Source organism: Chiloscyllium plagiosum, unplaced genomic scaffold, assembly GCF_037043375.1.
Source record: "Chiloscyllium plagiosum isolate Xiang-an unplaced genomic scaffold, Cpla_swu_hap1 HiC_scaffold_4, whole genome shotgun sequence".
Lineage (NCBI taxonomy): Eukaryota > Metazoa > Chordata > Chondrichthyes > Orectolobiformes > Hemiscylliidae > Chiloscyllium > Chiloscyllium plagiosum.
The window spans coordinates 59,943,785-59,961,591 of NW_028270142.1; positions in this window are offsets into that span (position 1 = coordinate 59,943,785).

Here is a 17,807-nt window from a genome sequence, read left to right on the forward strand (position 1 = left end):
TAAAATTACATCAGGACTCAAGAATCAAGTGGTTATAAAATTACATCAGGAATCAGGTTTTAATTGGATATAAAATTACATCAGGAGTCAGCATTCAGCAATTATAAAATTACTACAGGAATCAGTATTCAGTTGTTATAAAATTGAATCAGGAGTCAGGAATCAGCGATTATAAAATTGCTTCAGGAAACAGAATTCAATGGTTATAAAATTACATCAGGAGTCAGGATTCAGCTGTTATAAAATTACATCAGGAATCAGGATACAGCGATTCTACAATTACATCCGGAGTCAGTTTCAGCGGTTATAAAATAAATCAGGAATCTAGATTCAGTGGTTATAAAATTACATCAGGAGGCAAGAATCAAGTGGTTATAAAATTACATCAGGAGTCAGGATTCAAGTGGTTATAAAATTACATCAGGAGTCAGGATCCAGCAATTATAAAATTACATGTGGAGTCAGGATTCAGTGATTATAAATTTACTTCAGGAATCAGGATTCAGATGTTATAAAATTACATCAGGAGTCAGCATTCAAGTGGTTATAAAATTACTTCAGGAGTCTGGATTCAGCGATTATAAAATTACATCAGGAATCAGGATTTGGTAGTTATAAAATTAAATCAGGAGTCAGGATTCAAGTGGTTATAAAATTACATCAGGAATCAGTATTCAACTGGTTATAAAATTACATCAGGTATCAGGATTCAGCAGTTATAAAATTACATCAGGAATCAGGATACAGCGATTCTACAATTACATCCGGAGTCAGTTTCAGCTGTTATAAAATAAATCAGGAATCTAGATTCAGTGGTTATAAAATTACATCAGGAGTCAAGAATCAAGTGGTTATAAAATTACATCAGTTGTCAGGATTCAAGTGGTTATAAAATTACATTAGGAGTCTGGATTCAGTGATTAACAATTTCCTTCAGAAATCAGGATTCAGATGTTATAAACTTATATCAGGAGTCAGCATTCAAGTGGTTATAAAATTACATCAGGAGTCAAGAATCAAGTGGTTATAAAATTACATCAGGTGTCAGGATTCAAGTGGTTATAAAATTACATTAGGAGTCTGGATTCAGTGATTAACAATTTCCTTCAGAAATCAGGATTCAGATGTTATAAACTTATATCAGGAGTCAGCATTCAAGTGGTTATAAAATTACATCAGGAATCAGGATTCAGCAGTTATACAATTACATCAGGAGTCAGGATTCTGTGGTTATACAATTCCATCAGGAGTCAGGATTCAGCAATTATAAAATTAAGTCAGGAGTCAGGATTCAAGTGGTTATAAAATTACATCAGGAGTCAGCATTCACGTGGTTATAAAATTACATCAGGAGTCTGGATTCAGCGATTATAAAATTACATCAGGAATCAGGATTCAGTAGTTATAAAATTACATCAGGAGTCAGGATTCTGTGGTTATACAATTACATCAGGAGTCAGGATTCAGCATTAATAAAATTACATCAGGACTGTGGATTCAAGTGGTTATAAAATTACATCAGGAGTCAGCATTCAACTGGTTATAAAATTACATCAGGAGTCTGGATTCAGCGATTATAAAATTATATCAGGAATCTGGATTCAGTAGTTAGACAATTACATCAGGAGTCAGGATTCTGTGGTTATACAATTCCATCAGGAGTCAGGAATGAAGTGGTTATAAAATTACATCATGAATCTGAATTCACTGGATATATTAATACATCAGGATTCAGGATTCAGTGGTGATAAAAGTACGTCATGAATCTGGATTCAGTGGATATAAATTTACATCAGGATTCAGGTTGCAGCGGTTATACAATTACATCAGGAGTCAATTTCAGCAGTTATAATATTACATCAGGAATCTGGATTCAGTGGTTATAAAATTACATCAGGAGTCAAGAAGGATTAAGGATGAGGTTTCTAAATTCTTGGAAGAGCAGAGTCTGATTAGAACAAGTCAACATGGATTTAGTAAAAGGAGGTCATGCCTGACAAACCTGTTGGAATTTTTTGAAGAGGTAACAAGTAGGTTAGACCAGGGAAACCCAGTGGATGTGGTCTATCTAGACTTTCAAAAGGCCTTTGATAAGATGCCACACGGGAGGCTGCTGAGCAAGGTGAGGGCCCATGGTGTTCGAGGTGAGCTGCTGGGATGGATTGAGGATTGGCTGTCTAACAGAAGGCAGAGAGTTGGGATAAAAGGTTCTTTTTCAGAATGGCAGCCGGTGACGAGCGGTGTCCCGCAGGGTTCGGTGCTGGGGCCACAGCTGTTCGCATTATATATTAACGATTTGGATGAGGGAACCGGGGGCATTCTAGCGAAGTTTGCCGATGATACGAAGTTAGGTGGACAGGCAGGTAGTACTGAGGAAGTGGGGAGGCTACAGAAGGATCTCGACAGGTTGGGAGAGTGGTCCAGGAAATGGCTGATGGAATTTAACGTGAGCAAGTGCGAGGTCTTGCACTTTGGCAAAAAGAATAAAAGCAAATACTACTTTCTAAATGGTGAGAAAATTAATAAAGCCAAAGCACAAAGGGATCTGGGAGTGCTAGTCGAGGATTCTCTAAAGGTAAACATGCAGGTTGAGTCCGTGATTAAGAAAGCGAATGCAATGTTGTCTCTTATCTCAAGAGGGTTGGAATATAAAAGCAGAGATGTACTACTAAGACTTTATAAAGCTCTGGTTAGGCCCCAGTTGGAGTACTGTGTCCAGTTTTGGTCCCCACACCTCAGGAAGGACATACTGGCACTGGAACGTTTCCAGCGGAGATTCACACGGATGATCCCTGGAATGACAGGTCTAACATATGAGGAACGGCTGAGGATACTGGGATTGTATTCGTTGGAGTTTAGAAGATTAAGGGGAGACTTAATAGAGACGTACAAAATAATACATGGCTTGGAAAAGGTGGATGCTAGGAAATTGTTTCAGTTAAATGAGGAGACTAGGACCCGTGGACACAGCCTTAGAATTAGAGGGGGTCATTTCAGAACAGAAATGCGGAGACATTTCTTCAGCCAGAGAGTGGTGGGCCTGTGGAATTCATTGCCACGGAGTGCAGTGGAAGCCGGGACGCTAAATGTCTTCAAGGCCGAGATTGATAGATTCTTGTTGTCGAGAGGAATTAAGGGCAACGGGGAGAACGCTGGTAAGTGGAGCTGAAAAGCGCATCAGCCATGATTGAATGGCGGAGTGGACTCGATGGGCCGAATGGCCTTACTTCCACTCCTATGTCTTATGGTCTTATGGTCTTAAGAAACAAGTGGTTATAAAATTACATCAGGAATCAGGATTCAGCAATTATAAAATTACATCAGGAGTCTGGATTCAGTGATTATAAATTTTCGTCAGGAATCAGGATTCAGATGTTATAAAACTACATCAGGAGTCAGCATTCAAGTGGTTATAAAATTACATCAGGAGTCTGGATACAACGATTAAAAAATTACATCAGGAATCAAGATTCATTGTTGTAAAATTACATCAGAAGTCAGAATTCAACTGGTTATAAAATTACATTAGGAGTCAGGATTCAGTGGTTATAAAATTACATCAGCAGTCAGCATTTAAGTGGTTGTAAAATTACATCAGGAGTGTAGATTCAGCGATTATAAAATTACATCAGGAATCTAGATTCAGTGGGTATAAAATTACATCAGGAATCAGGATTCAGCGGTTATACAATTACGTCAGGAGTCAGTTTCAGCGGTTATAAAATAACATCAGGAATCTGGATTCAGTGATTATAAAATTACATCAGGAGTCAAGAATCAAGTGGTTATAAAATTACATCAGGAGTCAGGTTTTAATTGGATATAAAATTACATCAGGAGTCAGCATTCAGTAATTATAAAATTACTACAGGAATCAGTATTCAGTTGTTATAAAATTAAATCAGGAGTCAGGAACCAGCAATTATAAAATTGCTTCAGGAAACAGAATTCAATGGTTATAAAATTACATCAGGAGTCAGGATTCAGCTGTTATAAAATTACATCAGGAATCAGGATACAGTGGTTATACAATTACATCCGGAGTCAGTTTCAGCGGTTATAAAATAAATCAGGAATCTAGATTCAATGGTTATCAAATTACATCAGGAGGCAAGAATCAAGTGGTTATAAAATTACATAAGGAGTCAGGATTCAAGTGTTTATCAAATTACATCAGGAGTCAGGATCCAGCAATTATAAAATTACATCTGGAGTCAGGATTCAGTGATTATAAATTTACTTCAGGAATCAGGATTCAGATGTTATAAAACTACATCAGGAGTCAGCATTCAAGTGGTTATAAAATTACATCAGGAGTCTGGATTCAGCGATTATAATATTACATCAGGAATCAGGATTCGGTAGATATAAAATTACATCAGGAGTCAGGATTCTGTGGTTATACAATTCCATGAGGAGTCAGGATTCAGCAATTATTAAATTAAATCAGGACTCAGGATTCAAGTGGTTATAAAATTACATCAGGAGTCAGCATTCAACTGGTTATAAAATTACATCAGGAGTCTGGATTCAGCGATTATAAAATTATATCAGGAATCTGGATTCAGTAGTTAGACAATTACATCCGGAGTCAGGATTCTGTGGTTATACAATTCCATCAGGAGTCAGGATTCAGCAATTATAAAATTATATCAGGAGTCAGGATTCAAGTGTTTTTAAAATTACATCAGGAGTCAGGAATGAATTGGTTATAAAATTACATCATGAATCTGGATTTTCTGGATATATTAATACATCAGGATTCAGGATTCAGTGGTTATAAAAGTACATCACGAATCTGGATTCAGTGGATATAAAATTACATCAGGATTCAGGTTGCAGTGGTTATACAATTACATCAGGAGTCAGTTTCTGCAGTTATAATATTACATCAGGAATCTGGATTCAGTGGTTATAAAATTACATCAGGAGTCAAGAAACAAGTGGTTATAAAATTACATCAGGAGTCTGGATTCAGTGATTATAAATTTTCTTCAGGAATCTGCATTCAGATGTTATAAAATTACATCAGGAGTCAGGATTCAGCCATTATAAAATTACATCAGGAATCAGGATTCAGGAGTTATAAAATTACATCTGGAGTCAGAATTCTGTGGTTATACAAGTCCATCAGGAATCTGATTTCAGCAGTTATAAAATTACATTAGGAGTCAGGATTCAGTGGTTACAAAATTACATCAGGAGTCTGTATTCAAGTGGTTATAAAATTACATCAGGAGTCTGGATATAGCGATTAAAAAATTACATCAGGAATCAGGATTCAGTAGTTGTAAAATTACATCAGGAGTCAGAATTCAACTGGTTATAAAATTACATTAGGAGTCAGGATTCAGTGGTTATAAAATTACATCAGCAGTCAGCATTTAAGTGGTTGTAAAATTACATCAGGAGTGTGGATTCAGCGATTATAAAATTACATCAGGAATCTAGATTCAGTGGGTATAAAATTACATCAGGAATCAGGATTCAGCGGTTATACAATTACATCAGGAGTCAGTTTCAGCGGTTATAAAATAAGATCAGGAATCTGGATTCAGTGATTATAAAATTACATCAGGAGTCAAGAATCAAGTGGTTATAAAATTACATCAGGAGTCAGGTTTTAATTGGATATAAAATTACGTCAGGGGTCAGGATTCAGTGATTATAAAATTACATCAAAAATCAGGATTCAGATGTTATATCAGTGATTATAAAATTACATCAAAAATCAGGATTCAGATGTAATATAATTAGATCAGGAATCTGGATTCAGCTGTGATAAAATTACATCAGGAATCATGATTTAGCAATTATAAAATTACTACAGGAATCAGTATTCAGTTGTTATAAAATTAAATCAGGAGTCAGGAATCAGCAATTATAAAATTGCTTCAGGAAACAGAATGCAATGTTTATAAAATTACATCAGGAGTCAGGATTCAGCGATTATAAAATTACATCAGGAATCAGGATACAGTGGTTATACAATTACATCCGGAGTCAGTTTCAGCGGTTATAAAATAAATCAGGAATCTAGATTCAGTGGTTATAAAATTACATCAGGAGGCAAGAATCAAGTGGTTATAAAAATACATCAGGAGTCAGGATTCATGTGGTTATAAAATTACATCAGGAGTCAGGATTCAGCAATTATAAAATTACATCTGGAGTCAGGATTCAGTGATTATAAATTTACTTCAGGAATCAGGATTTAGATGTTATAAAACTACATCAGGAGTCAGCATTCAAGTGGTTATAAAATTACATCAGGAGTCTGGATTCAGCGATTATAAAATTACATCAGGAATCAGGAATCAGTAGTTATAAAATTACATCAGGAGTCAGGATTCTGTGATTATACAATTCCATGAGGAGTCAGGATTCAGCAATTATAAAATTACATCAGGACTGTGGATTCAAGTGGGTATAAAATTACATCAGGCGTCAGAATTCACGTGGTTATAAAATTACATCAGGAGTCTGGATTCAGCGATTATAAAATTACATCAGGAATCAGGATTCAGTAGTTATACAATTACATCAGGAGTCAGGATGCAGCAATTATAAAATTACATCAGGACTGTGGATTCTAGTGGTTATAAAATTACATCAGGAATCTGGATTCACTGGATATATTAATACATCAGGATTCAGGATTCAGTGGTGATAAAAGTACATCAGAAATCTGGATTCAGTGGGTATAAATTTACATTAGGGTTCAGGATTCAGCGGTTATACAATTACGTCAGGAGTCAGTTTCAGCAGTTATCATATTACATCAGGAATCTGTATTCAGTGGTTATAAAATTACATCAGGAGTCAGGATTCAGCAATTATAAAATTACATCAGGAGTCTGGATTCAGAGATTATAAATTTTCTTCAGGAATCAGGATTCAGATGTTATAAAACTACATCAGGTGTCAGCATTCAAGTGGTTATAAAATTACATCAGGAGTCTGGATACAACGATTAAAAAATTACATCAGGAATCAGGATTCATTGTTGTAAAATTACATCAGAAGTCAGAATTCAACTGGTTATAAAATTACATCAGGAGTCAGGATTCTGTGGTTATACAATTCCATGAGGAGTCAGGATTCAGCAATTATAAAATTAAATCAGGAATCAGGATTCAAGTGGTTATAAAATTACATCAGGAGTCAGCATTCACGTGGTTATAAAATTACATCAGGAGTCTGGATTCAGCGATTATAAAATTACATCAGGAATCAGGATTCAGCGGTTATACAATTACATCAGGAATCAGTTTCAGCGGTTATAAAATAACATCAGGAATCTGGATTCAGTGGTTATAAAATTACATCAGGAGTCAAGAATCAAGTGGTTATAAAATTACATCAGGAGTCAGGTTTTAATTGGATATAAAATTAGATTAGGAGTCAGGATTTAGCAATTATAAAATTACATCAGGAGTCTGGATTCAGCGATTATAAAATTACATCAGGAGTCAGGATTCTGTGGTTATACAATTACATCAGGAGTCAGGATTCAGCAATTAATAAAATTACATCAGGACTGTGGATTCAAGTGGTTATAAAATTACATCAGGAGTTAGCATTCAACTGGTTATAAAATTACATCAGGAGTCTGGATTCAGCGATTATAAAATTATATCAGGAATCTGGATTCAGTAGTTAGACAATTACATCAGGAGTCAGGATTCTGTGGTTATACAATTCCATCAGGAGTCAGGTTTCTGCAATTATAAAATTATATCAGGAGTCAGGATTCAAGTGGTTATAAAATTACATCAGGAGTCAGGAATGAAGTGGTTATAAAAGTACATCATGAATCTGAATTCACTGGATATATTAATACATCAGGATTCAGGATTTAATGGTTTTAAAAGTACGTCATGAATCTGGATTCAGTGGATATAAATTTACATCAGGATTCAGGTTGCAGCGGTTATACAATTACATCAGGAGTCAATTTCAGCAGTTATAATATTACATCAGGAATCTGGATTCAGTGGTTATAAAATTACATCAGGAGTCAAGAAGGTTTAAGGATGAGGTTTCTAAATTCTTGGAAGAGCAGAGTCTGATTAGAACAAGTCAACATGGATTTAGTAAAGGGAGGTCATGCCTGACAAACCTGTTGGAATTTTTTGAAGAGGTAACAAGTAGGTTAGACCAGGGAAACCCAGTGGATGTGGTCTATCTAGACTTTCAAAAGGCCTTTGATAAGATGCCACACGGGAGGCTGCTGAGCAAGGTGAGGGCCCATGGTGTTCGAGGTGAGCTGCTGGGATGGATTGAGGATTGGCTGTCTAACAGAAGGCAGAGAGTTGGGATAAAAGGTTCTTTTTCAGAATGGCAGCCGGTGACGAGCGGTGTCCCGCAGGGTTCGGTGCTGGGGCCACAGCTGTTCGCATTATATATTAACGATTTGGATGAGGGAACCGGGGGCATTCTAGCGAAGTTTGCCGATGATACGAAGTTAGGTGGACAGGCAGGTAGTACTGAGGAAGTGGGGAGGCTACAGAAGGATCTCGACAGGTTGGGAGAGTGGTCCAGGAAATGGCTGATGGAATTTAACGTGAGCAAGTGCGAGGTCTTGCACTTTGGCAAAAAGAATAAAAGCATATACTACTTTCTAAATGGTGAGAAAATTAATAAAGCCAAAGCACAAAGGGATCTGGGAGTGCTAGTCGAGGATTCTCTAAAGGTAAACATGCAGGTTGAGTCCGTGATTAAGAAAGCGAATGCAATGTTGTCTCTTATCTCAAGAGGGTTGGAATATAAAAGCAGAGATGTACTACTAAGACTTTATAAAGCTCTGGTTAGGCCCCATTTGGAGTACTGTGTCCAGTTTTGGTCCCCACACCTCAGGAAGGACATACTGGCACTGGAACGTGTCCAGCGGAGATTCACACGGATGATCCCTGGAATGACAGGTCTAACATATGAGGAACGGCTGAGGATACTGGGATTGTATTCGTTGGAGTTTAGAAGATTAAGGGGAGACTTAATAGAGACGTACAAAATAATACATGGCTTGGAAAAGGTGGATGCTAGGAAATTGTTTCAGTTAAACGAGGAGACTAGGACCCGTGGACACAGCCTTAGAATTAGAGGGGGTCATTTCAGAACAGAAATGCGGAGACATTTCTTCAGCCAGAGAGTGGTGGGCCTGTGGAATTCATTGCCACGCAGTGCAGTGGAAGCCGGGACGCTAAATGTCTTCAAGGCCGAGATTGATAGATTCTTGTTGTCCAGAGGAATTAAGGGCAACGGGGAGAACGCTGGTCAGTGGAGCTGAAATGCGCATCAGCCATGATTGAATGGCGGAGTGGACTCGATGAGCCGAATGGCCTTACTTCCATTCCTATGTCTTATGGTCTTATGGTCTTAAGAAACAAGTGGTTATAAAATTACATCAGGAATCAGGATTCAGCAATTATAAAATTACATCAGGAGTCTGGATTCAGTGATTATAAATTTTCTTCAGGAATCAGGATTCAGATGTTATAAAACTACATCAGGAGTCAGCATTCAAGTGGTTATAAAATTACATCAGGAGTCTGGATTCAGCGATTATAATATTACATCAGGAATCAGGATTCGGTAGATATAAAATTACATCAGGAGTCAGGATTCTGTGGTTATACAATTCCATGAGGAATCAGGATTCAGCAATTATTAAATTAAATCAGGAGTCAGGATTCAAGTGGTTATAAAATTACATCAGGAGTCAGCATTCAACTGGTTATAAAATTACATCAGGAGTCTGGATTCAGCGATTATAAAATTATATCAGGAATCTGGATTCAGTAGTTAGACAATTACATCCGGAGTCAGGATTCTGTGGTTATACAATTCCATCAGGAGTCAGGATTCAGCAATTATAAAATTATATCAGGAGTCAGGATTCAAGTGTTTTTAAAATTACATCAGGAGTCAGGAATGAATTGGTTATAAAATTACATCATGAATCTGGATTTTCTGGATATATTAATACATCAGGATTCAGGATTCAGTGGTTATAAAAGTACATCATGAATCTGGATTCAGTGGATATAAAATTACATCAGGATTCAGGTTGCAGTGGTTATACAATTACATCAGGAGTCAGTTTCTGCAGTTATAATATTACATCAGGAATCTGGATTCAGTGGTTATAAAATTACATCAGGAGTCAAGAAACAAGTGGTTATAAAATTACATCAGGAGTCTGGATTCAGTGATTATAAATTTTCTTCAGGAATCTGCATTCAGATGTTATAAAATTACATCAGGAGTCAGGATTCAGCCATTATAAAATTACATCAGGAATCAGGATTCAGGAGTTATAAAATTACATCTGGAGTCAGAATTCTGTGGTTATACAAGTCCATCAGGAATCTGATTTCAGCAGTTATAAAATTACATTAGGAGTCAGGATTCAGTGGTTACAAAATTACATCAGGAGTCTGTATTCAAGTGGTTATAAAATTACATCAGGAGTCTGGATACAGCGATTAAAAAATTACATCAGGAATCAGGATTCAGTAGTTGTAAAATTACATCAGGAGTCAGAATTCAACTGGTTATAAAATTACATTAGGAGTCAGGATTCAGTGGTTATAAAATTACATCAGCAGTCAGCATTTAAGTGGTTGTAAAATTACATCAGGAGTGTGGATTCAGCGATTATAAAATTACATCAGGAATCAGGATTCTGTGGCTATACAATTCCATGAGGAGTCAGGATTCAGCAATTATAAAATTAAATCAGGAATCAGGATTCAAGTGGTTATAAAATTACATCAGGAGTCAGCATTCACGTGGTTATAAAATTACATCAGGAGTCTGGATTCAGCGATTATAAAATTACATCAGGAATCAGGATTCAGCGGTTATACAATTACATCAGGAATCAGTTTCAGCGGTTATAAAATAACATCAGGAATCTGGATTCAGTGGTTATAAAATTACATCAGGAGTCAAGAATCAAGTGGTTATAAAATTACATCAGGAGTCAGGTTTTAATTGGTTATAAAATTAGATCAGGAGTCAGGATTTAGCAATTATAAAATTACATCAGGAGTCTGGATTCAGCGATTATAAAATTACATCAGGAGTCAGGATTCTGTGGTTATACAATTACATCAGGAGTCAGGATTCAGCAATTAATAAAATTACATCAGGACTGTGGATTCAAGTGGTTATAAAATTACATCAGGAGTTAGCATTCAACTGGTTATAAAATTACATCAGGAGTCTGGATTCAGCGATTATAAAATTATATCAGGAATCTGGATTCAGTAGTTAGACAATTACATCAGGAGTCAGGATTCTGTGGTTATACAATTCCATCAGGAGTCAGGTTTCTGCAATTATAAAATTATATCAGGAGTCAGGATTCAAGTGGTTATAAAATTACATCAGGAGTCAGGAATGAAGTGGTTATAAAATTACATCATGAATCTGAATTCACTGGATATATTAATACATCAGGATTCAGGATTCAATGGTTATAAAAGTACGTCATGAATCTGGATTCAGTGGATATAAATTTACATCAGGATTCAGGTTGCAGCAGTTATACAATTACATCAGGAGTCAATTTCAGCAGTTATAATATTACATCAGGAATCTGGATTCAGTGGTTATAAAATTACATCAGGAGTCAAGAAGGTTTAAGGATGAGGTTTCTAAATTCTTGGAAGAGCAGAGTCTGATTAGAACAAGTCAACATGGATTTAGTAAAGGGAGGTCATGCCTGACAAACCTGTTGGAATTTTTTGAAGAGGTAACAAGTAGGTTAGACCAGGGAAACCCAGTGGATGTGGTCTATCTAGACTTTCAAAAGGCCTTTGATAAGATGCCACACGGGAGGCTGCTGAGCAAGGTGAGGGCCCATGGTGTTCGAGGTGAGCTGCTGGGATGGATTGAGGATTGGCTGTCTAACAGAAGGCAGAGAGTTGGGATAAAAGGTTCTTTTTCAGAATGGCAGCCGGTGACGAGCGGGTGTCCCGCAGGGTTCGGTGCTGGGGCCACAGCTGTTCGCATTATATATTAACGATTTGGATGAGGGAACCGGGGGCATTCTAGCGAAGTTTGCCGATGATACGAAGTTAGGTGGACAGGCAGGTAGTACTGAGGAAGTGGGGAGGCTACAGAAGGATCTCGACAGGTTGGGAGAGTGGTCCAGGAAATGGCTGATGGAATTTAACGTGAGCAAGTGCGAGGTCTTGCACTTTGGCAAAAAGAATAAAAGCATATACTACTTTCTAAATGGTGAGAAAATTAATAAAGCCAAAGCACAAAGGGATCTGGGAGTGCTAGTCGAGGATTCTCTAAAGGTAAACATGCAGGTTGAGTCCGTGATTAAGAAAGCGAATGCAATGTTGTCTCTTATCTCAAGAGGGTTGGAATATAAAAGCAGAGATGTACTACTAAGACTTTATAAAGCTCTGGTTAGGCCCCATTTGGAGTACTGTGTCCAGTTTTGGTCCCCACACCTCAGGAAGGACATACTGGCACTGGAACGTGTCCAGCGGAGATTCACACGGATGATCCCTGGAATGACAGGTCTAACATATGAGGAACGGCTGAGGATACTGGGATTGTATTCGTTGGAGTTTAGAAGATTAAGGGGAGACTTAATAGAGACGTACAAAATAATACATGGCTTGGAAAAGGTGGATGCTAGGAAATTGTTTCAGTTAAACGAGGAGACTAGGACCCGTGGACACAGCCTTAGAATTAGAGGGGGTCATTTCAGAACAGAAATGCGGAGACATTTCTTCAGCCAGAGAGTGGTGGGCCTGTGGAATTCATTGCCACGCAGTGCAGTGGAAGCCGGGACGCTAAATGTCTTCAAGGCCGAGATTGATAGATTCTTGTTGTCCAGAGGAATTAAGGGCAACGAGGAGAATGCTGGTAAGTGGAGCTGAAATGCGCATCAGCCATGATTGAATGGCGGAGTGGACTCGATGAGCCGAATGGCCTTACTTCCATTCCTATGTCTTATGGTCTTATGGTCTTAAGAAACAAGTGGTTATAAAATTACATCAGGAATCAGGATTCAGCAATTATAAAATTACATCAGGAGTCTGGATTCAGTGATTATAAATTTTCTTCAGGAATCAGGATTCAGATGTTATAAAACTACATCAGGAGTCAGCATTCAAGTGGTTATAAAATTACATCAGGAGTCTGGATTCAGCGATTATAATATTACATCAGGAATCAGGATTCGTTAGATATAAAATTACATCAGGAGTCAGGATTCTGTGGTTATACAATTCCATGAGGAGTCAGGATTCAGCAATTATTAAATTAAATCAGGAGTCAGGATTCAAGTGGTTATAAAATTACATCAGGAGTCAGCATTCAACTGGTTATAAAATTACATCAGGAGTCTGGATTCAGCGATTATAAAATTATATCAGGAATCTGGATTCAGGTAGATATAAAATTACATCAGGAGTCAGGATTCTGTGGTTATACAAGTCCATCAGGAATCTGATTTCAGCAGTTATAAAATTCCATCAGGAGTCAGGATTCAGCAATTATAAAATTATATCAGGAGTCAGGATTCAAGTGGTTTTAAAATTACATCAGGAGTCAGGAATGAATTGGTTATAAAATTACATCATGAATCTGGATTTTCTGGATATATTAATACATCAGGATTCAGGATTCAGTGGTTATAAAAGTACATCATGAATCTGGATTCAGTGGATATAAAATTACATCAGGATTCAGGTTGCAGTGGTTATACAATTACATCAGGAGTCAGTTTCTGCAGTTATAATATTACATCAGGAATCTGGATTCAGTGGTTATAAAATTACATCAGGAGTCAAGAAACAAGTGGTTATAAAATTACATCAGGTGTCTGGATTCAGTGATTATAAATTTTCTTCAGGAATCTGGATTCAGATGTTATAAAATTACATCAGGAGTCAGGATTCAGCCATTATAAAATTACATCAGGAATCAGGATTCAGGAGTTATAAAATTACATCTGGAGTCAGAATTCTGTGGTTATACAAGTCCATCAGGAATCTGATTTCAGCAGTTATAAAATTACATTAGGAGTCAGGATTCAGTGGTTACAAAATTACATCAGGAGTCTGTATTCAAGTGGTTATAAAATTACATCAGGAGTCTGGATACAGCGATTAAAAAATTACATCAGGAATCAGGATTCAGTAGTTGTAAAATTACATCAGGAGTCAGAATTCAACTGGTTATAAAATTACATTAGGAGTCAGGATTCAGTGGTTATAAAATTACATCAGCAGTCAGCATTTAAGTGGTTGTAAAATTACATCAGGAGTGTGGATTCAGCGATTATAAAATTACATCAGGAATCTAGATTCAGTGGTTATAAAATTATATCAGGAATCAGGATTCAGCGGTTATACAATTACATCAGGAGTCAGTTTCAGCGGTTATAAAATAAGATCAGGAATCTGGATTCAGTGATTATAAAATTACATCAGGAGTCAAGAATCAAGTTGTTATAAAATTACATCAGGAGTCAGGTTTTAATTGGATATAAAATTACGTCAGGGGTCAGGATTCAGTGATTATAAAATTACATCAAAAATCAGGATTCAGATGTTATATCAGTGATTATAAAATTACATCAAAAATCAGGATTCAGATGTAATATAATTAGATCAGGAATCTGGATTCAGCTGTGATAAAATTACATCAGGAATCATGATTTAGCAATTATAAAATTACTACAGGAATCAGTATTCAGTTGTTATAAAATTAAATCAGGAGTCAGGAATCAGCAATTATAAAATTGCTTCAGGAAACAGAATGCAATGTTTATAAAATTACATCAGGAGTCAGGATTCAGCGATTATAAAATTACATCAGGAATCAGGATACAGTGGTTATACAATTACATCCGGAGTCAGTTTCAGCGGTTATAAAATAAATCAGGAATCTAGATTCAGTGGTTATAAAATTACATCAGGAGGCAAGAATCAAGTGGTTATAAAAATACATCAGGAGTCAGGATTCATGTGGTTATAAAATTACATCAGGAGTCAGGATTCAGCAATTATAAAATTACATCTGGAGTCAGGATTCAGTGATTATAAATTTACTTCAGGAATCAGGATTTAGATGTTATAAAATTACATCAAGAGTCAGCATTCAAGTGGTTATAAAATTACATCAGGAGTCTGGATTCAGCGATTATAAAATTACATCAGGAATCAGGAATCAGTAGTTATAAAATTACATCAGGAGTCAGGATTCTGTGATTATACAATTCCATGAGGAGTCAGGATTCAGCAATTATAAAATTACATCAGGACTGTGGATTCAAGTGGGTATAAAATTACATCAGACGTCAGAATTCACGTGGTTATAAAATTACATCAGGAGTCTGGATTCAGCGATTATAAAATTACATCAGGAATCAGGATTCAGTAGTTATAAAATTACATCAGGAGTCAGGATGCAGCAATTATAAAATTACATCAGGACTGTGGATTCTAGTGGTTATAAAATTACATCAGGAATCTGGATTCACTGGATATATTAATACATCAGGATTCAGGATTCAGTGGTGATAAAAGTACATCAGAAATCTGGATTCAGTGGGTATAAATTTACATTAGGGTTCAGGATTCAGCGGTTATACAATTACGTCAGGAGTCAGTTTCAGCAGTTATAATATTACATCAGGAATCTGTATTCAGTGGTTATAAAATTACATCAGGAGTCAGGATTCAAGTGGTTATAAAATTACATCAGGAGTCAGGATTCAGCAATTATAAAATTGCATCAGGAGTCTGGATTCAGCAATTATAAAATTGCTTCAGGAAACAGAATTCAATGGTTATAATATTACATTAGGAGTCAGGATTCAGCTGTTATAAAATTACATCAGGACTCTGGATTCAAGTGGTTACAAAATTCCTTCAGGAGTCAGGATTCAGTGGTTATGAAATTACATCAGGAGTCAGGATTCAAGTGGTTATAAAATTACATCAGGAATCTGGTTACACTGGATATATTAATAGATCAGGATTCAGGATTGCTTCATTCTAAAATTACATCAGGTGTCAGGATTCAACTGGTTATAAAATTACATCAGTGGTCAGGATTCAGTGTTTATAAAGTTACATCAGGAGTCAAGAATCAAGTGGGTTATAAAATTACATCAGGAGTCAGGATTCAAGTGGTTAAAAAATTACATCAGGCATCAGGATTCAGCAATTATGAAATTACATCAGGAGTGTGGATTCAGTGATTAAAAATTTACTTCAGGAATCTGGATTAAGATGTTATAAAATTACATCAGGAGTCAGCATTCAAGTGGTTATGAAATAACATCAGGAATCTGGATTCAGTGGTTATAAAATTACATCAGGAGTCAAGAATCAAGTGGTTATAAAATTACATCAGGAGTCAGGATTCTATGGTTATACAATCCCATCAGGATTCAGGATTCAGCAATTATCAAATTACATCGGTCTGTGGATTCAAGTGGTTATAAAATTACATGAGGAGTCAGCATTCAAGTGGTTATATAATTACATCAGGAGTCTGGATTCAGCGATTATAAAATTACATCAGGAATCAGGAATCAGTAGTTATACAATTACATCAGGTGTCAGGATCCAAGTGGTTATACAATTCCATCAGGAGTCAGGATTCAGCAATTTTAAAATTACATCAGAACTGTGGATTCAAGTGGTTACAAAATTACATCAGGAATCTGGATTCAGTGGGTATAAATTTCCATCAGAATTCAGGATTCAGCGGTTATACAATTACATTAGGAGTCAGTTTCAGCAGTTATAATATTACATCAGGATTCAGTAGTTATAAAATTACATTAGGAGTCAGGATTCTGTGGTTATACAATTACATCAGGAGTCAGGATTCAGCAATTAATAAAATTACATCAGGACTGTGGATTCAAGTGGTTATAAAATTACATCAGGAGTTAGCATTCAACTGGTTATAAAATTACATCAGGAGTCTGGATTCAGCGATTATAAAATTATATCAGGAATCTGGATTCAGTAGTTAGACAATTACATCAGGAGTCAGGATTCTGTGGTTATAAAATTACATCATGAATCTGAATTCACTGGATATATTAATACATCAGGATTCAGGATTCAGTGGTTATAAAAGTACATCATGAATCTGGATTCAGTGGATATAAAATTACATCAGGATTCAGGTTGCAGTGGTTATACAATTACATCAGGAGTCAGTTTCTGCAGTTATAATATTACATCAGGAATCTGGATTCAGTGGTTATAAAATTACATCAGGAGTCAAGAAACAAGTGGTTATAAAATTACATCAGGATTCAGGTTGCAGTGGTTATACAATTACATCAGGAGTCAGTTTCTGCAGTTATAATATTACATCAGGAGTCTGGATTCAGTGATTATAAATTTTCTTCAGGAATCAGGATTCAGATGTTATAAAATTACATCAGGAGTCAGGATTCAGCCATTATAAAATTACATCAGGAATCAGGATTCAGGAGTTATAAAATTACATCTGGAGTCAGAATTCTGTGGTTATACAAGTCCATCAGGAATCTGATTTCAGCAGTTATAAAATTACATTAGGAGTCAGGATTCAGTGGTTACAAAATTACATCAGGAATCTGTATTCAAGTGGTTATAAAATTACATCAGGAGTCTGGATACAGCGATTAAAAAATTACATCAGGAATCAGGATTCAGTAGTTGTAAAATTACATCAGGAGTCAGAATTCAACTGGTTATAAAATTACATTAGGAGTCAGGATTCAGTGGTTATAAAATTACATCAGCAGTCAGCATTTAAGTGGT